The 24,541-nt window shown below is 33.8% G+C and overlaps 1 protein-coding gene across 13 annotated transcripts in view; it reads right to left on the bottom strand.

Annotated features, from left to right (window-relative positions):
• The window catches only part of KLF12 (Kruppel like factor 12), a 371,797-nt gene that overhangs the window by 341,273 nt on the left and 5,983 nt on the right, over positions 1-24,541 (bottom strand). For 5 of the 13 annotated variants that reach the window (XM_025048177.1, XM_015590864.2, XM_015590859.2 and 2 more), the window contains exon 2: positions 14,562-14,637. The exons of 4 other annotated variants lie outside the window; for them this stretch is intronic. The gene's annotated coding sequence lies outside the window, so the exon portion shown is untranslated. Of the gene's footprint in view, positions 1-14,561; positions 14,638-17,722; positions 17,860-24,541 lie in introns of all 13 variants that reach the window. 4 more of the 13 variants (XM_015590860.2, XM_025048175.1, XM_025048179.1 and 1 more) reach the window with 2 other exon arrangements.

The raw sequence follows: 24,541 nt of genomic DNA on the forward strand, positions 1-24,541 counted from the left end.
ACCATTTTAAAAATCAGACCTTAGTAACCTTTTATTTTTATTGAATTTTTATGCAAGGCATCTTCATCACAGGCATAACATTTTTTAGAAAATATTTTCTAGGCACCTTAAACAGCCCTGAACTATATTATTAAGCGATCAGGTTTAAAATGTAATAAAGGATTATATTTAAGCAGCCAAGTAAACAAGTTCACATGGAAAACAATATGTCCAAAACCTCACAGTGGTAATATGTAACACAAGGGCTGGTTTTATAACACAAATAAATGAAGTTTCATTAACACGTGTTTACTTTCTCCAGGTTAGGAAAGGCTATTTTTATGACTGACTTTTTATTACTGAACTTAGATTCCTAATTATCATTCTATAAATGGTTTTAGAGAAAGCCCTTTGTCCTACATCAACCCTCATAGGCATTTAAAGCCCTCACAACACAAATCTTGCCTTGCTCGGAAACATAAGCTCGTACCCTCTGATCTAGAGAAGACTACATGAGACCATCCAATCAAAGTGCTGGTCTTATACTCAGATTCTACAACTCAAGAGCTATTCCTTCAACCTGGCCACATACATATCCCCACAACATATATACCAAGTGATTCAGTCAGTAAATCTTGGAGGAGAAAGAAGATACTAAGTGCAGGGTACTGGGGAAGCACTTCCAATGCATTTCTCTAACATGCATTTTTCCCTTTTTATAAAATTTATCATATATAATGCAGCTGTTTCATCTCCTGGTCATGGTTCCGTGTGGGTGGAGACTGCATCCTTCTCTCCTCTTCTGCAGGTCACCTAGCATGATGCCTCACGCAGAGAGCGCACTCAGTGGGGGTGGAAAATACGTGTGGATTTAAACTCAGCATTAAAAAAAAAAAAAAACCCACACATACATTCTAACAACAGTGCTAAAGGCATAAATGGTACAAGTGGGTACAAGTTCAACTATAAAACATTACTGTATTTTGCGCCCAGCAGCACCTGAGGACACGGGGTGTTGTGAGGAAAAGGAGGATGACACATGCAGGTGAGCAGGCACCGAGCACCTGGGTGCTGAGGGGAAGAGGGAAGCAGCATGGCTGCATGCTGGCAGCTGTCCACTGGAGATCAAGGACACAGGGCACTGGAGGCGGGAGGCAGGGGACAGAAGATAGCAGGCACCAAGACAGAGAGGGGACAAGGAAAATAAGTAAAACGACTGAGTGAATAAATACATGTGACAAGGCTAACAGGAGCCAGGCTGCTCACTGTTTGGACAGTATTTACAAACACACAAAGGGTGAAGGCTAGAAAGAACTCTGAAGTGCTGGACTAGAATTAGGAATATAATTATGAACTCAGAGTTTTCAGTCATACACACACAAGCACAAATATCTAAACATAGCTACAGATGTAGTGTTTACGGATGTGTGTGTATAAAAATGTGTGTGTGCATATACATATACGTATTTCCTAGTGTTTGCTGAGAGGGCCCAGATCTTGGTTTCTACATACCATTCCCCACTAAAAGGGTGACCTGAAGAAATACGGCTCATTACAAGGATGCGGCAAAGAGAGGACAAGATGATCTCGGAGCTGCTTATAGTGCTACAAAATAAGGAAGTGCTCAGAGATTGATAGGGATGTGTCAAAAGACACATGAGCTACTTAGAAGGGGCTCCTATTTGCTAAATCTGGGACAAGATGAGCATCAAAATAAATACGGATAGTAACTCATTGAATAAACTGGGAGTCTGTGTTACATGTGAAAAACACAGATAAATGATGGAGAAGGGAAAGCTCTTCCATAAAGTAGATAACCAGTAGAAGGAACGACAGAAAATTAAAATCGTCATTTGGCAACTGTCCTGGTAGTGGCTGATTCAGACAGAATCGTCCATGGAAAGTAAGCCTGGTGGATGGAGCTTTGATGAGGGAAAGGATACTGGTATAATCTTAGATTACTCCCCTGACGCTACTAATTAATTCCAGAGGGAGAAATGGTGCCTTTATGGAAGAGAAATCTGGCAGACACTACACTAACATGACCAGATGATCAAAATCAACATCATCTCAGGCTCAGAGTCCGTATCTATAAAACTGTCGAAGATATGAGAGACAAGAAATGACTGAGGAAATATTCCCGATTGGAGGAGTGTAAAGACACAGGTCCACTGGCTGCAAAGTACATTTTTGGGTGGATTTCTGACCAGAAAGGAAAAGAGGCAGCAATGGGACAGTTGGTGAAACCTGAATGAGGTCTGTGGACCGGATGGCTGTTTTACATCAATATGGACTTCTTGACTTGGAACTCACTGTATGGTGGTTATAAACGAGGGTTCTTTCTGGGGCAAACATACACTGAAGTATTTAGAGATGATGGCGCATCATCCCTAAAGCTTGCGCTCAACACGTTTCTTTAAAGGATCAATGATATCAGAAAGGAGGTGATATCAGAGATACGGGTGAAAAGAGGATGGGGAATATAGTCAATAATATTATGAGTTCGTGTGGTGACAGATGAATTCTAGAATTAGTGGGATGATCACATTGTAAGGTATAAAAATGTTGAATCACTATATTGTACACCTGAAACTAACATAAGATTGTATACCAACTACGCTCAAATAAAAAAAAAAATGTGAAGAGAATACTGTTAAAAAAAAAAAAAAAGACCAATGATAAATGAGGGAGGTGTTTGATGGAGTGAACATGGTGAAATGCTAACAACTGTACTGCTCATGTAACTTGCTATAAATTTAAAATATGTCTAAGTAAATAATTTTTTAATTATCATTTCTAAAAAGTCTATCAAAAACTAATTCTAGGAAACTCTACAATGTCATTTCAGCTACCAAAAATTTTTTTCAGTTAAACTTCTTTAAGATTACTAAATAGGAGTATCCTTTTACTGGTCATTGGAGAGTTTCTTCATGATGTCAAATTCAAACAACAATTTGATCTGAAAATTTTGTGATTTCAAGATGTTAGTCTAGATGCTAAGAAATAATATCAACAGTGCAGCATGGAAAATGCCCATTAGAAGTATTCTATATCTAAAAAAGCAGAGTGTAGCAGAAGCAGAGAGGGATATGCTGGCCATTAGCGGTCACTAACAAGCAAGCAGTTTCTTAATAGCTTAAGCATTCCCCCACAAGAGAATTTTAAAGAACGAAGTCCACATCTCCAATTAGAAGTGTCTGTCTAACTTATTGTGTTATTTGTATTTGATTTTATAGATCTTTTTAGGAAAAAACAATCAAAATTAAGGAAATGTTTCCTCTTCTTTGAAATGATCTGAAATTACAGACAACTTCAAAACCACTATGAATATGTATTAATGAGCTGTAATACAATTCTGTCTAATTTCAAGACTTGATCTACTATAATACTATCAAATAAAGTACAATGATTACACAAATAACTCATCATCACAATACGAGACCTACTTTATCATAGCATCGCTGTTTACAAAGCAATTTAGAGATGATGGAAGTTTTGTTAGAAGTAGATGGAGTTAGCTAAAACATGAATTTAATATGAGAAAGATGAGAACAATCTTCCCAGTGAAATAATTACTTTTCCAAAACCAGATTATAAAATTTATTTTATCCTATTATTAAAACACACACACACATTTCATGCAAAAATAGAGAAGCATATAAAGGTAAGGAAATTTCCCAGAGAAGGTGTTTTTGGGGCTTGTGAGTCATCACAGTTGCACATATTTTTAGTACTTTATTTCAATGATTTGTATATTTTGTTTCTAGACAGTTCTGAGGACTGCATTATTATTTCCCTGTGGAAAGGTAGAAATATTCAGTGAATGATTAAACTCATGCTCTGTGTTATCCAACATTTATTCAACCACAACATTACAGCCTGACATTTCTGTACATTCACATAAATCGAGATTCATAAAGATGAACAAGGTGCCAAAATTTCTTGACCTGTGTGTCCTCTGAATCATTAAAAATTAAATGCTACTCAATATCATATGGCTTCAGTGAATCTATGTTTTGAATGACCAAGACTCCACTTTCCTGGTCAAGTCAGATATGGTTTTTACTGTATTTGTCTCCAGCTCCCCTATATTTTGCTCAACTTTTTAATTCCTGTTCTTGGCATCACCATTTTCCCAGTCTCACTGACTGAAAATATAATGCAGCTAGAGCTAGTATACAATTTCAGGTGTCAATAATTTTCCATCAGGAAAACATTTTCCTAATTTAGTTTATATAAGTTCATGAACAGTGTTACTAATTAAATATAATTCAATTAAATTTAATTAAATTCCAAATTCGTTATATTTATTTTAAGATGCAATAGACTAGCAATATAAAATAGAACCACCACAGGAAACCAATAGACAATGGTGACTGTGAGATAAAATATGGAGTAGCTAGGCTCTTATATTTTAAACTTGATGAGTAAACATTATTAAAGTAGGTTCGTTCTCCCATTATGCCCTGCACAGGTTCCACAGTAGCACTATGTACCTTTCCTCAGTAGTTCTTTACCTATCTTTAATTAATTTCTGAAATTATCTGTAGATGTCTATCTTTTCTTTTAGATCATAAGCTGCACAGTTCACAACGGGTTGGGTGACCATTATATTCAGTACATCATCAGGGTCATGTATAGCCTAAGTCAAAGATTGTTTCAGTGCTGGTAAGAGAGACCTGTTCCTTTATTAAATAAATACAAAGTTTATTGGAAGGTAATTATAAATCTCTAAAGAAAGTTGGAGACACAATTATGCATCTCTGATGATCTATGCAAAAGGTCAGGAGATACACTGTCAAAGGAAATAGTGACTTATTCAGCCATATTAGAATCCTTAAAATACAAGTATTTTCTAGAAATACAACCACATGGGTTTTATATCCCCACAACAGAATTGAGTTTTGTTCCTAATTATATCTAACTCTATCACACACTATTAGTTTAAAATTTTTAAAATATCAATCTGATTAATGAATTAAAAATGGGAAGCAAAGCTAAGAACAATAAAATCACATATCGTATTTGAATCAGTCTAATTAGAAGCATCACAGAATACACAGCGGAATAATGTGACACTATTGTAGGTTTAGGTACAAAGCAAATAAAAAAAAATTCTGAGAAGGCAAGGAGGGGGAAGTAAAAGTAGAGAAGGGAGGGGACGGGGTCTTAAGTAAAAGAGTAAATTCATAAATTCACATGGAATGCAAAAACGCACAGATTTCTTGGTTCCTCCCACCGAGAACACACGTAGAGGAGACAGCATTACGTGGCTTCCTACCTGCACATGGTGGGAGGAACAGAGTTTCTGGAGGAGGGCCTTTTCCATGAAAGGATGTAGGGCTTGTTCCAATAATTCAATACTCAAGCACTGAAAATAAAAGGATAACAACTAATACACACTGTGCCTAATTATCTCCAAAGGAGAAGAGGAAGATGGCTTTTGTCAAGTGAAAGGGAAAAAATGCCTTTCATACCATGTGTAAGAACAGAGTGTGCAGAGGGGGAAAAAAAGAAAAGAAACTCAAGCTGAGACACTGATACTCTCAGCATCACCTCTTATTGTAATAAAGTTAAGGTACTTATGAGATAGCAATTTCTTGTCAGCCTGAAAAATGGTATAACTGAATTTCACACACTTGACTGAGTCCACGGAACCTGGGGATTCAAGGCTATTTATAAAATATTGTCCCTGTCCTCAAGGCACTCACAGTCAATTATATTTCATCATCACATTCAATGCTTACCTAGCTCTTAAAGGCTTCATCAATGCTTTACCCATAGATAGAAAACGCTTGAAGGTTAAACAAATATCTATGATATTTAAAGCTGTTTTGATAAATACAAGTATTTCGACAGCTGTCTCAATTTTTTTAATTGGACATCTTAGATATTAAAATTGAGTTGAAGTATTTAACATAAATTTTTCATCTGATTATCTGAAAAGTTCATTATTATGTTAAATACTGGTGAAATCATGATTAACATACCTCATTACAAAAAGAAATGGTTTCTTACATAATAAAATTTAGGATACTTTATAACTGAATTCCCATTTTACTCAACACTACATTTCAAAACATAAATTGTTTTTTAAATTTTCAAATGTCCAAAATTAATCAAAATGTTCGTCTCATAAGCAATAATGACATTTTCTGGATGTGAAATCAATGCATACTTACAAAAGTGTTCATTTTTCACTGGGTTATCAAGACCATAAAATAAAGTATATTCAACAAAATATGACTGCTTAGAAAACAGATAGTTGTATTATGCTAAAGAGATGATTATTAGACATCTGCTCTAACACAAGTATGTATTGTTAGGCATTCTTCTCTATCTGTAAAGACACTAAGGGGTTTAACAACTCAAATCTATCTCTCCACTGACCATATAATACAGCCAAGCCAAACAATTCGAGAAAGACTTTCTTGTTCTTCCTCTGTATTATGATAGCGAAGTCTTGGCAAGGGCGTTAGCTGCAATTCAAAACAGCTCCAAGGAAAAAGGGATAAAGATGCCTCTATGGGACACGAGTGTATTCAGGAGTCAATTTCTAAGAGTAAATATTCTGGGTAGATTTCCTGTGCGATTTTCTTCCAAACTTTCCAATCAAAAATTGTAGTCACAAAATCACTTAGGTAAAATAAAGAAATAAGTTGAATTTAAAGATAATAACATCTATTAGAAATGAGTAAATAGGAACGTTGTCATCACTTTTAGATCATTTTATGTTCCACTTGTATAACTGTGAGGTCTCTAGGTGTACCAATTTAAAAAGTAAAACAAGCTTAGAGAAATAAACCACATATTAGAAACCAGACATCAGGGAAAGCCAAGCAAACCAGCAAGACTTGCCCTGTGCTCAAGAATGGTGCTCCTAAGCTTGGTCAAAGCATGAGCTGATGAGGAGCAAAGAGAAGAAACAAGTGGAAATGCCCACACATGGGCCTTTAGATTCTGGAGTCAACAAAGGATAAAGACAGATGCAGTTTACAAAGTTTCAGGAGAAAAACGCAACTGTTAAGATGAAAAATTTAGTCATGAACTATGTTAGATAATTTGCCATGGTAACAAAGTTTAGGCTTATACACTGTACATACGGTCCTTTCATTTTGATTCCATAAAAATTGCTAGCTGAATCTTCTATGTACTATTAGGTGGCATTTTTTCAATGCTTTAGTTCTTCACTTACAGCATTATTCATCTAAGAAACTAAACGTATCACAGACATCTAACACTCAATAGAGATCATAAAGGGACTCTTTCTAAATTATTTTAAAGTATATTTCTCATCTCCTTGAATACATGCTTATGTTCTCTGCAATAGCAATAGTAATAATTTATCCATATCTAGGTCATTCTGGTATTCTTAGAATCTCTTTAAATCAACTTTTCAATACTAGTAGGAAAGCAGATGGCCACTGAATTCCTACTGACTCAAAGTACCTTACAACTCTTTGAGAAAACCTAAATGTTCATTTACATATGATCTTTCTTCGAGAAACTAAGTAGAACTCTTTAAGAGCAAAAGACAAAAGTTAACACATTTACATTCTTGTTTTTAAACATACATGGAAATTTACCTAAATTACTTTTATACTGCATGACAAAGAATTTCCAATAAATTCCAAAACACAGAAATATTTCAGATTTTCTAAGAATGAATAACAAAATGTAAAATCCAATCACTTTGAAATAACCAATTAGAATATGCAACAGAAAACAGAAAAAAAGTACTAAAGTTGAATACTTTTTAAAAAATAAATCATAAATGAGTTTATTTTTAAAGTTATAAAGTATAAAAATCAAAAGAGAAAAAAACGGCATAGATGATAGAGGCTCTGTTCATCTTTCTGGTGACCAAATCAAAGTTGTGACGAAAACAAGGAGCAGCATCAAGGAAAAATTGCCTGGGATCCAGAGGAACAAGCCATACAACTAGGGAGAAATCCAAGAAAGCACCCTGCAACCGCAGAAGGTAGGACAGGGCGAGGTCGCGGGCCTGCCTGTTCCTGAGCAGCTGAGACGGAGGCTGCAGCTGCAGCAGCAGCAGACGCCTCTTAAAAGGGCCACGTCCATGAGCAGATTTTCACATTGACAGACCTGCTCACTATGAGTACCAGTGCCTGTTAAGCTGTGCGCAGGGGGCACAAGGGACTTACAGGGAGACACTGTCAGAGTGAGGGGCCAAGGCGAGACTCGCTCTGTACAGAAGTGCCGGCAGTATCCATTGTTCCCTGTTGAGCCCTCCCCACTCCCAGTGCACGAACACAATTCCACCATAGCCGTGATGTCATCAAACTGGATAACAGAGGTTGCTCCACTCAGAGGATTCCCTGAAACCCCACCTCCTCCAACTCGGGGCGCCACCCAAGCCACATCCAGGTGTATCCTTGGCGAGTCAGGTGCTCCTTGCTGAGACTCATACGGGTGGAGGCAGCTGACCTCCGTTCCCGGTGTGGCCTTCTGAGGCAACTATAAGCACAGCATCTGTGGATTGCTTGCTGAATCTCAACAGGTGGCCCCAGAGGGGTAGAGGCTTGGGCTAAGTTTGGCCTGCAGCTGAACCCCTCTCTCAGGACTGTGCCACTTGACACCTACTTCACAAATCCACACTAATAAGACCGGGAGATTTAGGAGCTTTGCTTAGTACATAGAAACAGACACGGAAAGGCAGCCAAAATGGGAAGACAAAGCAGCAGAAACCATATGACAGAACAGAACAGAGATCCAGATATAATGGAGTCAAGTAATCTAACAGATGCAGAGTTCAAAACACTGGTTATAAAGATGCTCAATGAACTTTTGAGAAATGTAGAGAACTCCAACAAAGAGATTCAAAACATAAAAATGGAAATAGAAATTATAAAAAGGAATCAATAGGAAATGAAGAACACATTATCTGAGATGAGAAGTGTATTAAATGGAATAAACAAAGGAATAAACAAAGTGAATAAAGAAGAGGATCATATGCCCTGTCTAGAGGACAGGAAAGCCAATTAGGACACTCAATCAGAATGGCAAAAAAAAAAAAAAAAAAATGCCAAGACTATAAAAATAATTTAAGGAGGATATGGGACACTAGTAACGCTCCAAATATTCATCTGATCAGCCTAACTGAAGAAAATCAGGATGCTGAACAGCTGTTTGAAAAAATGATGGAAAACTTCCCTAACCTGGTATAGGAAATGGATATGAAACCTCAAGAAGCTCAGAGAATTCAACACTTCAGTTTGCAGGACAGAAAGGCTTGACACAAAATTCTCAAAGTGATGAAAACCCAGGATATACAACCAGGAATGCTTTATCCAGCAAAGCTATCATTGAGAGTTGAAGGACAAATAAAGAGCCTCCCAGACAAAAATAAGCTAAAGGAATTTATCACCACCAAGCCAGTATTACAAGAAATGTTGGAGGGACTTCTTTAAGAAGAAAAAACATGTATCAAAAACAGGAATAAAGAATGGTAACAACTACATTCCTATCAATAAGTACCTTAAATGGAAAAGAATTAGGTGCTTCAACCAAGAGAGAGAGTGGCTGAAAAGATAAGAAAAAAAGATATTGCTTTGATGGACCTAGAAGCTATTTGTCAGACAGAGAAAGAGAAACACTATATGATTTCACTTATATGCCGAATTTAAAGAATAAAAAGAAGAAACTACCCAAAAACAGACTCACAAATACAGTGCACAATTTGGTGTGGACAGAGGGGAAAGGGGTTTCGGGGGCTGGGAGAATTGGGCAAAGGGCTAAAGAAGTACAAATTAGTAGCTGATGGATGGTCATGGGGATGGGGAGCATGGCATTGGGAATGCAGTTAGCATTAATACGTTGGCTAGGTGGAGGGTCAGGGGGAGGGAGGGTGCAACTGGGAGGATCATTTTACGAACTATATAGATGTCTAACCAATGTACTGTATACTTGAAACTAAATTTAAAAAATTATGTGAAACCTAAAAAAGGTACAAAAATCATGAAATTAAGAACTACTTTAACCACCAAATGAAAAATTTTTAAATATTAAAACTGTAAATACATACCCTATTTCTAGGGAAATAATTATAAAAATCATATGGAAGAATCAAGAGGCAATAACAGCCAAGACATTTTTAAAAAATGAAGATTTAAACTAAACTATATTAAAATGTCTAAAATATAGTAATTAAAATAATGTGAGACTAAAGAATGGTAGTAAACTTCAATCGATAGTTGTAAGACCTTCAAATTTTTCAAAAATAATTGGAAGTCTAGATTTTTTAAAGTGAAATCTCTCATGTTTCTCTGTTGGCTTAAATATATGAAAGCATTGTATATATTTCCAAAGAAAGTATTTCTGTGGGCTAAAGCAGCCACAGTGGACTTCAGCCCTATACACACCCAGCACTTCCTGCCTCACCCTGAGCTCAAGCTGCTTCCTTTGTCTAGACAGCCCTTTCCTCTCCCTCCACCCATTCAAAAGTAACCCACCCAAAAATGTGTGGTTCATAGGCCATCCCCCTACAGAGCATTCTTAGAACCTCTAGTAGGAATTACCATTACTTTCCCTCTACTACAAAGATTATAGTTCTTATCACAGTTTAACTTTAGAAGTTATCCAATGAGTTCTATCTTTTCCTCTAGATGAGAGAGTAGAAACAATGTCTAAAAATAATACTTGCTACTATCTATTGGTCATACTCTGTGCCAAGTACAGTGATGATGCTTTGCACACAGCTTCTGTAATCCTCTCAACAAAGGCAAAATAGATATTGTCATTTTACAAATACGTAGTGGAGAGTTAAATAACTAACCAGGCCCAGGGAGAAAGAATTTTAATTATTTTTGCTAAATTTCACTAACCATATCACAGTTGATCTGAATTAAATTGAATTTACTTGGGATTTTCCTTTGAAGGGAGGTCAGTGGAGTGAGAGAGATGGCTACAGTAAGAAGGAGTCTGAGACTTGTAATGATTCAGGGGCTTGTAATCTAGAAATAGGATATAAGTATCACATGAAGCTCAAGAAACTAACTACCAAGCATTCTAATTCTGTATTTGAGATTGACTTCTAAAACATAATTTGTACCCAAAATTACCTTTTGCCTTAGCAAATTTTATTGATTCAGTTGAACTCTATGTACTCAGTGGGGGGTGGGGGGGGGGAGAGAAAAGAACTCATAAAAGCTGTACCACAGTATGAAAGAAAGTTTGAGTTGTAAGACTTAAGACATCTTCTAAAATATCATTAATATTATTTTCATTTTAAGTTCAGTATAAAGTTTTTATAATACCTACTCTGTCACTGTTTTGGAGGAACTAAAAAAATAAGTCATCTTTGAGATACTCCCTATACTAGCTTACCTTAAGAGAACTAAAAAGAATCCTAAAACAATTTGTTGACAATTTCTAAAGCTATAATCATTCTAAGACACTGAACGAGCTATGAGTGAAAAAACAGATGTCATTTCACTCTCATGAGAATAGCTATTACTTTTTTAAATCCAGAAAATAACAAGCATTAGCCAGTATGTAGACAAATTGGAACCCTTATACATTGCTGGTAGGAATGCAAAATGGTGCAGGTGCAATGGCAAACAGCAATTACCAAAAAATTAAACACAGAATTACAATAATATACAGCAATTCCATTTCTGGTTATATACTCAAAAGAATTTAAAGCAGAGACTCAAGAGACATTTGTACACCCATGCTCATGTTGTATAGAAATACAATGTAACATTACTCAGCCTTAAAAAAAGATCTTGACACATGCTACAGCATGGATGAACTTTGAGGACATTATGCTAAGTGAAATAAGCCAGATACAAAAAAGGCAATCTCTAGTTCTACTTATATGAGGTGTCTAAAATGGTCAAAGTCAAAGAAATAGAAAGTAGCATGGTGGTTGCTAGGGGACAGGGTGAGGGGAATGGGGAGTTTAATGGGTATAGAGCTTCTGTTTTGCAAGATGAAAAAGTTCTGGAAATCTGTGGCATGACACTGTGAATGTACTTAACATTACTGAACTGTAAATTTTAAAATGGTTAAGATGGTATGTTATATTACTTAATATTTAGACATTTTAAAATAATGAAAAATAAATTTTAAAAATTTAATAAAGATAAAATATGATAATGCAGAACTCAATAAACTACTCTTTGAATTAACTAAATTTAACAGTAAAAAATGTTATAACAAAATAATTTAAAACAAATCAATAAACACAATTTAAGAGATGAAAAACAGAATATCACATTCCTTAACAGAGAAGATATTTCAAATACCTACAGAACAATTGTAAAAATAAACCATATACTTAAATAGAAAAAATTATAATGATTTACAAATTAGAATGTTTTACAAGTTAGTTTCTGAATATAAATCATAATTGAAATGTAAGTACAAAATTAAAAACAAATAGTTAATACTCAAAAATTTGAAAACACATTCCTAGAATTTCTCAAAGAAACCAATAATAAAGTTGCAAACTAAATTACAATAATGAAATTATGAAATACAATTATAAACTATAAAAATTAGAAACAATTAAAAAAGGGAATAATTCCTCCACAAAAACATACAAAATATATCAAAGGGTATATTCAGAATACTTCTAACTTCAATGTTTTCATTGTCAAAAGAGACTTTTTAAAAAGAACTTTAAAAAAAGAGGATAGAGGATTGAGGAAACATTAGCTAAAAGTCAGGAAAGAAAACAAAGAAAAAACAAAGCAGAAATAATAAATCCAGAAGCTTTTTAATAAAAAAAATTATGATAAAACAGCAAAGTTAACGTGTGGAACATTTAACGAAAAACAGAAAAAAATACTATAAAAATAGACAATATTAGGAACAAGAAAGAAGACACACATGCATTATGGTAGAGATGTAACTGCTTATTAGAAAATACTGCATGTGATCCCGAGACAAATTTAAAAGCCCATAAAGCAAATGGAGAGAGATACAGAGATCATGGCTATAGATACCAGATTGGTGGTTGCCACAGGCACAGATGTCGGTGAAATGTGTGAAAGTGGTCAAAGGTAAGAATTTCCAGTTATAAGTCCTGGGCGTGTAATGTACAGCATGGTAACTAGAGTTAACATTACTGTATTGTATATATGTAAGTTGCTAAAAGAGTAAATCTTAAAAGTTCTCATCTCAAGAAAAGAAACTATTTTAACTATGTGTGATGATGGATGTTAACTAAACAATCAAATCATTATGTTGCACATCTAAAATTAATGCAATGTTGTATTTCAATTGTATCTCAATAAACAAAATTAAAAAAAAAAAAAAAAAAAAATGGGCAATTTCTCAGCCAAAACTTGATGCAAAAAGAAGCTAAAAACTTTAATGAATACAGAGAATTGGAAACATTATATATTACCTCTGGGGGGTGGGGGTGGGGCAGTGCATGTTCCAATGGTTCACATCTGAGTATTAGCCTTTAAGGAACTAGTTCCAATTAATCTCATGAAAAGATATGATCATTTTTCAAATTAATTTATGCATCCACCAAAATGTTTATACAAAAATCTGATTCAACACCAAGAAAAATATTAGAGACCAATCCCATTTGTGATTACAGATGTATATATTCTAATTACCATTCCAATTAATTAAAGAGTCAAAGTTATACAATAATAATAAATTATGAAAAAGCAGGATTTCTTCCCTAATGCAAGGATAGTTCAATATTAACAGATCTTTTGATGCAATGCTTTATAACAGTCAACTAAAGTAGGAAAAAAAGAGATAATTTATCAGTAGACAATTAAAAAAAAAACCCAAATCAAATTCACCTGGTATTCCAAAAAATTAAAAAGAAATCTAAGCACTTTTAAGCTAAAGAGATGTGGAAATAAAATCCTTATGTAAGATGAATACCCTACAAAATCATAATTTTGAAATCAAAGTGTTTAAGTCACACAGCAACCAGGTGACCTAGGCTCCAGTGGGTAATAAGCTCCTTCACAAAGAAATAGGACATTGCCTTTGGCTATGATGGAAAAAGAGTGAAACAGTCATAAAAGCAGATAAGAAACAGAAAGAAGAATGATGGTCGCCAGAGGTTCAGCGGAGGGGGAAATAGAGAGTTGTTCAAGGAGTATAGAGTTTCAGTTTTGCAAAGTAAAAACATCCGCAATCTGTTGCACAACGTGTAAAAATAGTTGACATTACTGAAGCATAGGTTTAAAAATAATTAAGATAATAAATTTTTGTTAAGTGCTTTTTATTGCAATAACTTTTTTAAATTTTTAAGCAGATTAAAAAAAAAAAACGCTAAAATTTTAACAAATTCTTAAAAGCTGGATGTGGGCTAGTAGAGTCACTTAGTATCCCAGGAAGCTCCTGATACAAGGACACTCCACATCCATTCACCTGCTCTTTTACACAAGCCTCCTCCAAGTGCTAAGATGAAAGACTTGGAAAAAGAACAGGAAACCTAAAGATTACCCCTTGGAAGTGATGACATGCAGGTAAGGGATCAGCTAACATCCCAGACTCAAGGAGGGAGGGAGAACTTTTGCCTATCCCTCTCCCCACGTTCAAATAGTAGCAGCTGCCAGGTAAGAGAATGAAATCACACATACCTGACTCTGCATTGAACACTAGGTAAAACTCGTCTGTTACAGGGATAAGGCAGGAAACTCACTCAGGTCCAGATTTCTACAACACAAAAAAGAGGCAGGCCATACTTATGGAGGAATAGGAAACTCACTGCAACTAAAGCCTGCCACAGATACAAAGCAGAGTTTGGCTACCACAGGAAGAAGGGATAGGCATGATGACAAAGCTGTAATTCAGCCTTAAGAACACCAGGTCTGCCTAAGACTGAAGCTGTTGCGGGGGAACTAGGACCCCACCACGTACCCATCCACAACTCCACCCAGACTGGAACAGAGACAAACACTTGTGTCATTTGAATTCAGTGCTGGGTAAAAGTTGAGGGTAAGCAGGAACACTGAGAAAAAAAACTCCGTGTCACTCCAAGTCTCACAGAAGTCTCAAGGTAAAAGTAATGCACTCCTGGAGGAACTTGAAGTCTCTAGTGATGTGAGAATTCAATAGCAACAACAAATCAATAACTCAAAACATCTGCTGACCAGATTGATTCATCTTACCTTTCCACAGACACTAACACCTTACAGAATAAGAGGCAAGTTCATTTCTTAGCATAATAATCTACATCAGTCTCTACCATTGTTTTATACATTATGTCATACAGTCAATCAAATATTACAAGACATAAAAACAAAGCAAGAAAATTGTCCATTGTCAAGGGATAAAGCTATCAACATAATCAGACCCTGAGATGGCGGCAATGTTGAAACTATCAAAGAGTCTTTAAAATAATTGTGATTAAAATGTAAAAGAATCTAAAGAAAAAATAGACAACATGCATAAACAGAAATTCATTGGAGGTGGAAATTTTTTAAAGTGATCTGAAAATGTTAGGCAAATAACTTTATATCAAAGATGAAGAATTCTTTACAGAGCTTACAAAAAACTGGACACAACACGTAAAATTAATAAACTTCACAGATCGACAGAAACCATTCAGACTGAAAACTGAATTGGGGAGGGGGGCATTCACAGAAGATTCAAGACTTAAGGGACAATATCAAGCAGACTAATGTAGTGGTCCAGGTAGAGGAAAGAAAAGGGTGCAGAAGAAATATTCAAAAAGATAATGGATGTAAACTTATGAAAAATTAGTTAGAACAATAAAAATCAAGGAAGCTTAGAGAACCCCAAGCAGTTTAATTACAAATGATAACACACCTATGCATATGATGGCTAAATTGCTGAAAACCAAAGTTAAAGAAAAAATCCTGAAGGCAGCTAGGGAAAAAGAGAAACATGACATATAAAAGAACAAAGATCAGAATGCCAAAAGACATCTCTTCAGAAAGTAAGTATGTAAGCTAAAGAATAACAAAGTAACATCTTTAAGTGGGGAGAAAACTGTCAACCTATAATTCAAAACTCTGCCAAAATATTTCAGAAACAAAGGCAAATAGACTTTTTCAGACAACCAAGAGCTGAGAAAAGTCACTGCCAGCAGACCTGCACTACAGGAAATATCAAAGAAATTCCTTTAGGCAAAAGTAATATGATACTACATGGAAATTTAGAACAGAGGAAAAAAGAACCCTGAAACTAGAAAAAACAGTAAAAATAAAAAATCGTTTTTTTCTGATTTGTAGTTCCTATTAAAGGACTCTTTAAAGAAAAAACAGTAACAAGGAAATGTATGGTTTATAACATGTACAAGTAAAATATATTAACAAAATAGCATAAACATTGGGAGAAAAAAAAACAGCATTATACCATCGTAAGAGTCTGACATCATAAAGGAAGTGGTATAATACTATTTGAAGACAGACTGTGAAAAATTATGGATGTAAACTGCAAACTTTAGAATACTAAAAATATAAAACAAAGAGATGTAATTAATGTCGATATTGAAGATAAAATACTGAAAAATAATCAAGCTCAAAGAGGGTAAGAAATGGGAAAATAAAAACAAAGAACACACGAGACAAAAAGAATACAAATAGCAAATTAGTAGGCAGAAACCCAATCATAAAAATATTTAATGTAAATAATCAAATTATTACAAATAAAAGTTGGAGACAATGAGATTGGATTTTAAAAAGTAACACCCAGTTATATCTTGTCTACAAGGGAAAAAGTGATTACATGATGATAAAAGAGTCAATTCACCAAGAAAAAATAATAATCCTAAATGAGTATGCATCTAATAACGGAACTTCAAAGCACATAAAGTAAAAACTGATAGAACTAAAAAGAGAATCAGATTAATTCATAATTGTACTTACATACTTAAACCCTCGTCTCCCAATAACAGAGAGAACAAGGAGACAAATCAGTTAACGACACAGATGACTTAAGAACATTATTAACCAATTTGGCTAATTGACATTTATAGAATATTCTACCCAACAATGGCAAAATACATTGTTTTCAATTGTACATGTAACATTCACTAATATAGACCATATTCTGAGTGATAAAACAAATCTCAAAAAATTTGTCAAGAATCAAAATCATACATCCTCTGAAAATCACAGAATTAAGCTAAAAACCAGTATCAGATACATGCAAAATATCCAAGTATTTGAATATTAAAAAACATAATTCTAAATAATCCAAAGTCAAAGAATAAATTACAAGGAAAATTAGAAAATATTTTTAACTGAATAAAAATTTAAAAGAACAGTGCTCAAAGTAAAATTTATAGTAAAAATTACATCTTCACATGAGAAAAGAAGGTCTCAAATCAATATTCTAAGCTTCCATCTGAAGAAACTAGAAGAACAAATTAAACCTGTGATAAGAAGAAAGGTAATAATAAAAATCAAGAATCAACAAATTAGAGAAAAATAAAATATTAAAGATATTAATGAAAACAAAAGCTGGTGTGTTTAAAACATCCATGAAATTGATAAACCTCTAACCAGAGTAATCAAGAAAAAAACAGAAAAGTTACAAGTCACCAATAACAGAAACAGAGTTTATCAGTGCAGATCCTACAAACTTTAAAAGAATAGAGAAATGTGAACTTTATGCTAATTCTGTAACTTAGATGAAAAATCCAAATTTCTTCAAAACTACAAACTAAGAAGTTTCATTCAAAAATTAATATATAACTTGAATAGCCCTATGTGTATTAAATAAATTGAATTTATAGTTTTAAGCCTTCCTACAAAAAAAAAAAAAAAAATACCTCTAAACACAGATGTATTCTCCGGTGAATTCTTCCACACTTCTAAGGAAGATATATTATCAATTATACACAAAGTATTCCAAAGAACAGAAGATGATCTGACACTCCTCAAGTCATTTTAGGAGGCTAAGAATACCCTGAAAGTAAAATCAGATACAGACATTAAAAGAATAAAAATTAAGACCACTATCCTCCATGAACATAGATTTCTTAAAAAAATTCTTAACTGAGTATTAGAAAATCAAATACAGCTATATATAGTAAGATAATAAATCAAGAACAAGTAAGAATTATACAAGCAATAGAAGTCTGATACAACATTCAAAAATCAAGTGATGCAATTAATTCACTATATCAACAGGCTAAAAAGGAAAATCATATTATCTCAGTAGATACAGAATAACCAAAAACCTATATTTAGAACTAAATTAAAGATGAAACCACTACAAATAAAGCATTAAAATCTTTTTGAAGTATAAAAAATAATATATGAACAAATAGAAATATATCCACATACTTGAATTGAGATGGTATAATTAATACACTAAAAATAACATTAAAATGTTAATCGTCCACAGATTATAACTTAATGTAATTAAAGTTAAAATCACAAGAGGGTTTTTATGCATTTTTTTTTTTTTTTTTTGCCCAGGGAAGGTGGGATGAGAATAAAATATTCATTAAATTTGAAATTTAGTTACATGTCTGAGAATATCTAAGAGAATTATTTTTTTAAAAAATCTGGTACCATAATAGAATATGAGAACATAGGATATGACAATTGTGAAATTTATATTTACTGGAAAAGGATATATTACCTTAAAAATGGTAATAATACAATGGACTAGCTATGCATCTGAAAGTAAATAAAAGAGGACCCTCTCTTATACCACATACAAATGGACTAAAGATAGGACCAAAGTAGAAAGAAAAATTAAATCTAAGTGTAGGAGATTACATGTCTATTTTATCAATGACAAACCCTTAAAAAATAAAAGAAAAACGAAAGAGAAAAAATCAATTATATAAAAATTTAAAATGTATAAGATACCATTTGAACAGATAAGAGACAAAAGATTCATTTCGGAAAAAATTATTTGCAATGCAGATGTCAGAAAAATGGTTATAGTTGTAATATATAAAGAACTGCCACAAAAGGACAAAAATCAAATAGAAAAATGGACAATGACAGGGCAATTCTTAGAACAATTCCAGTTGACCTACAAACACAGGAAAAGAGCCGTTCAAGGTCACTACCAGTTGGGAAATAATATTTTAATGTAACAGTAAGTTACCACCACACAACAATCAGACTGGAAAAGGGTCAACTACCGCTCATGGAGTTTCAGAGAAAGAGTTATTGCCTACATTGCTGGTAAAAACAAGAACTGTCATAGCCTCTTTTTTTTCCCCCAAAGCAAAGTGGTGGCAACCTTCTGAAATAGTAAGTAGTAATCCCACCCTGGGAATCTATCTCATAGGTCATCAGAGTATAAAGATATTTGTTACAATATCAGTTTTATTGGCAAAAACTGGAAGCAAAGTACTACCTAACGGTAAGTTAATAGTTAGACTATGAAAATATCAAACTTTGAAATATTATGCAACAGTTGTTTGTTGTGTGTTTTTTTTTTAATGGATTAGAGCCGTAGCAGCTGTGTGGAAGGATTCCCCTTAGGCAGTACTGAATGATAAAAAAAAAAAAAAAAAAAAGTGAAAATAGTTTCCAAAAATTAATCACATTTTTGTAAACAGGGAACAAAAAAAAAAAAACTTATGTGCATGTGTGTTAATAATACTTCTGATGTGTAGAAAAATAGAAAGGGACACATAGTAGTTCTGATGACCTGGGTTATGGAGGAATAGAATGCTAGAGGAAGAAGGGGCTAGAGGAAGAAGGGCAGCTAAGTCAAAAAGACAGAAAGGAGTTCACTTAAAAAAAATGGAAATTTACAGTCTCTATGCACCTATACCTACTATTATCAGAGAGAGAGATTTGCAAACCCTACACAACAAGTAAGTTTATGCAAAACAAAGCTTATTTCCTACAGATCGAAAATTGTGTTCCTTTGAAAAACTAGGCCATTAAGTAATAATTCACATTTAAATACCATAAATGGGAGTGCCCTTCTAGTTAAATGGGATGCTGCTCCATTCATGAATTGTTCAACAGTCAATTATATCTTCAAAAGAAATTTAAAAATGCCATAAATACCTAGCTTTGAGTTGGTCATAAAAAGTAAAAAAGATAATGCCTTTAAAATGTATCATGTACATTCTAAGTATAATAAATGTGTGATATACATTTTTTGTAAGAGAAAAAAAACTTAGAAAAGCACATGTTTACATGGAAAAAGCTTTTCTGATAAAATTAAAAGCACTTAAAAGAGACTAAGACAAATCCAAACATATCCAGAGTATTATTTTTAGGTACATTAAAGATCTAAATGAAGAAAATAAACTAAACCAGAATATACTAATTATAGCCCTTACTTTGGGCTTAGCCGTGGTGCTTCTTCCGTAATCTGCCTATACCTTAGGACAAAGCCCATGTTTTATTTTCCTTTGTATTCTCAGCATATAGCACGAGCCCTGCTACACAGTAAGGGATGAACCATCTCCCTAACTTTCCTCAAAGAGTATGGATGCCTCTAATTGTGGTCTCTCCTAGGAAGGGTGAGGCTGGTACCTCTGGGCTGATATATGTGGGTGTTTTTTGTTTTTTGTTTTTAGTGCCTTTTTAAAGTACATTTAGAAAAGAGATAAATATTCATCCAAAAATATTCACTGAACCTCTCTTATAAGCCAGACAAGAAGACGGTGGCATCTCTTTTGTACAATGTAGACTTACTGGTTTATTAAGACTAAATAAAAGGTAGAAAGAGAGCAATGGAATGAGAATGTATTTGAGAAAAAAAAAATGTATTTTACCGGTGTTGGAAATCACTATTCTAGTTTTGATTTGGCCGCCTTCTTCACTTGACTTGTATATGCTCATCGATAACATGATAACATGTCTAATCCATTTTACAGGATTGTCAAGGTGAAACTAAAACCACTCTGTAAAACACCAAGCACTAAGCAATATTTTGTTGGCCCATACTTCTCAAGTATTCTAAACTGTCTTAATTACCAAGCTATTTATAAATAAAATACAACTGCTTCTGCCCAGAGCTTTGGTGTAGTCCCAATGTGCTCTAAAGAGAGCTCAGTGTACAATAAAATCCCATCAGTGCTCTTTAAAGATTTGCTTAAGAGTTCATTTCTTTCTTGTCACATAATCTCTCAAAATGAAATATTTCGTTAGCTTAAGTGTCCTGTATTTATACCCAAAGTAGAAAAGCTAATGCATACTCCAGAGACTATCATTCTTTAAATATCCAACCACTTTAATGTACAGACTTCTTTCTAAATACCCCTTCAAGCAACACCTCTGATAAACTACAATTGACTCTGACCTTCTGTAAAACTGATTGGTTTTCAAGTTTTTCCTTCCATTGTTCTTCTGAAATAAAAATTCTTATTCCTATATTCAAAGAATTTTGGTCGAGGGTAAAATTTCCATCATTTACAAATACAGTATAATACATCGAACCTCTTCAGCAATATGAAAAAAATTTCATTAGGTAGCATCGCATAAAGTATATTTTTAAAACTTTATTAATCAATCATTACTATATCTGTTTGGCCCAAATAAACCTTCTCTAAACTCATAATACTACATGGCCAATTTTTGGACCTATTTTTAGAAAAGAAAATTTTCTCATGATATGGCAAATGAGAGTTTACCAAAACACCATAAAGCTATCAGCTCTAAAAGATAACAGAAAAGGTGTGAAATCCCCACAGTTGCCAAAATATCTTTTTAATTTGCTTTCTTCCTCTTGCAGGTTTGCTATGCTTTCCTATAAAAAAGTAAACTTTTCCCATGAAGAACTTTTGCCATCTGTCTACTAAAACCATGAAACCTTTGGTCTCTTGGATAGTAGCAATTTTTTTCCCCATGCATTTTGTTTATACAACTTTTAACACTTGGTCCATTTATCACAAATTACTTTGTATTACAATTTTCTACATAAGTCTTGCCTCTTCTACTTGATTTTCAGCTCATTAATGATGATGTCCTACCCATTTTCTTATAGGATTCCAGATATATAGTAGGAGCTAAATAAGTATAGGTCAGATGGATAAGCAGGCATTTTAATATAAATGTTTCCTATTACTTTCATTATGCCTCTGACTGTAATAGCTTTATCAGACAGCAGAATGCATACTGGCCAGAATTTACTGGTCTACTATTACCACGATGGAATATCCTGTAGCAACCGCCTTCTAACATTTTTTGGATCAGGTCTCCTAGTTTGTTTTAGTACATATATCAGCAAACGTAGAACTGGCTTCTGTTTGGAAGTAAAAATTCCAGTCAATGTATTCTAGTAAATGTGCTGTGTCAACATAATCTACAAATAAAATAATACAGCCTGTAAACACAATATTTATCTGTATAATGCTGTCATTTTTTTGTCCTACTCTGTAATAAGACTTAACTGGAATATCACCTGAAGGCTGGAGGGAGGTAACAGTAACACAGCTGAGGCTTTCCAGTATTCAAATTTCCCCTTTAAAACCAACTGGCTATTGACCATGATGGCATAACTTTGGTGAAAATCAGTTTCCATCTCTATAAAATAGAAACTACAGTATCATACATATGTATGCAATAAATATTATTTAATAAATAAAGGTGAGAGTCTTTACATATATAAAACGCACTCTTGAAAACCTGTTTCAAATCTCAAATATGTTTAAGTCAAGGGATCAGACAGGTTTTAAAGGAGACGCATTCCCAGAGACAAAAGAAAAATTACAAAATCTGTATTACACACAATCTATTAAATACTGGCATTAAATACAAATGTATAGCATTTTGTGTGGTGTGTAATCTTATTATTTTTCACAATTTATCAGCTTAACTCCATTAAACATTTTCAATATTCACCACTTTTCAGCACATCGAATGATTTGTTTCAACTGTGTATCAAGATAATATACCCTGTTTGTCATAACTAAAAGAGGCACTTTCATTTTCCCTCTCTTCTATTTATTTTGCTAATGAAAGGCTAAAAAGCTGTAAAATTTTCAAAAATTTTTTTTCAAAAGTGGCAAGCAAAGTCATAGGGGGTATGATTGGGAGAGATGTTACCTGGCAGACAGCACCATACACAATAGCTAAAAAAAAAAATTACATTCATGAACTTACATTCATAATTCAAAATTCAGTGTATAAAAGATACTTTAGCGGTCTCAGCGTATAATATTCAAAGTCTCAATTATTTGAAAGTCAGCTATACATACCTACTTACTAGAGTACATATAAGTAACATGAAAAGCACAGGGACTAACTTCTGTATTATAGCAGCTTTATAATAAAGAGTAGTTATTTTATTTTGTTGCTACTATTTATACTGAATGGCCGCTTTTAAAAGAAGCATCAGTATATTGGAGTGGACTTATACATGGAGCACTAAGGATGTCTAAAGTTCTAAATAATGGATGCTTTACTAACATCAGTATTTGAATCCTCAAAAAAAATTCTGCAATGTTAACATTATTTGTTCTTGTTTTTCTTTTATTTACCAATGAGTAAACTGAGGCTTGGAGAATTAACCTGCCCAATTAGCTAAAAACTGAACGGTTTCAGGTTTCAAATCCAGCACTGTTTGTACTACAAGGCTTCATTTTGCAAGATGAAAAAATTTCAGGAAAATGTAATGAATCGTGGAATGGCTCATAGGGTTGACTATACTGAGCTAGAGATGAAAAAACTTAGGAAATGACCATGATACTGGCATTTAGCTACTGAAAGGATTGTCATATGGACAATTTGTTCTTTCAATAAGAATTTTAGCACTACACACAATATATTAGGCACTATATTAGGCACTGTGTTAACAGAAGCCAAGAAAGTAACTATGAAGAAGATTCATTTCCTGCTCTCAAGGGGCTTACTATTGGGAGGGGACAAGGCAAAGCAAGAAGCAATTACACCAGACGCAATACAATATCATGTGCTATGAGGCCACAGAATACAGACTGGAACCCAGCATACTCTTAAAGGGATGATAAATAGGAGTCACACAGAAAGTGATGCTTATTTTAGAGTGTTGTAACATGAACAAGAGTTAGGCAAGGTGTATGTGTGACATGAAAAGAGTCTAAAATTAGTTATATTGATGAGCTAGTTTGAGTTTGTTCTCTGCTCTTCTAAGAACAGAGTGTTTCAGAAAACCATGAAAAATATTTTTTTGCCTCAACTGGAGAAAATGCAGTTAGGGAGAAATTATGAAATTAATATTGTTCTTAATTCCTTCACATTTTAGAGAAATCTGAGAAATGAACATGGCGGAAAAAATGTATGCATATAAAGTATGTTCAATAAATTTTCAAATACCCATTTAAGATCTCCATCATCTACTTTTCTTTATTGTGTACTGCTGTGTTTCAACGATGCTCGAGTCTTTGGGTCTAACCAAAAGACTCTAAGCTATGAATCAGACATAGCTTAATCAACGGAATCTTAGCTTAACTAGAGATTTGTAGTTCAATAGACTGTTCTAAATTATAGTACAACAGCACAAATTTAATGATTCTATAAAAAAATAAGGACATTTTTAGTGACCAGTTGACAGAAGTTTCAGTTGACTCATTAAAGTAGCCTAGAGGTTTAGCATCTCTAAATAATCACTGTTGATCTTTATTTTCTATTTTCTGTAAATGATAATGAAAACTATATTTCCATGTATTTATCTTTTGCAAAGC

Source organism: Pteropus alecto, unplaced genomic scaffold (genome assembly GCF_000325575.1).
Source record: "Pteropus alecto unplaced genomic scaffold, ASM32557v1 scaffold72, whole genome shotgun sequence".
In the NCBI taxonomy this organism is placed as follows: domain Eukaryota; kingdom Metazoa; phylum Chordata; class Mammalia; order Chiroptera; family Pteropodidae; genus Pteropus; species Pteropus alecto.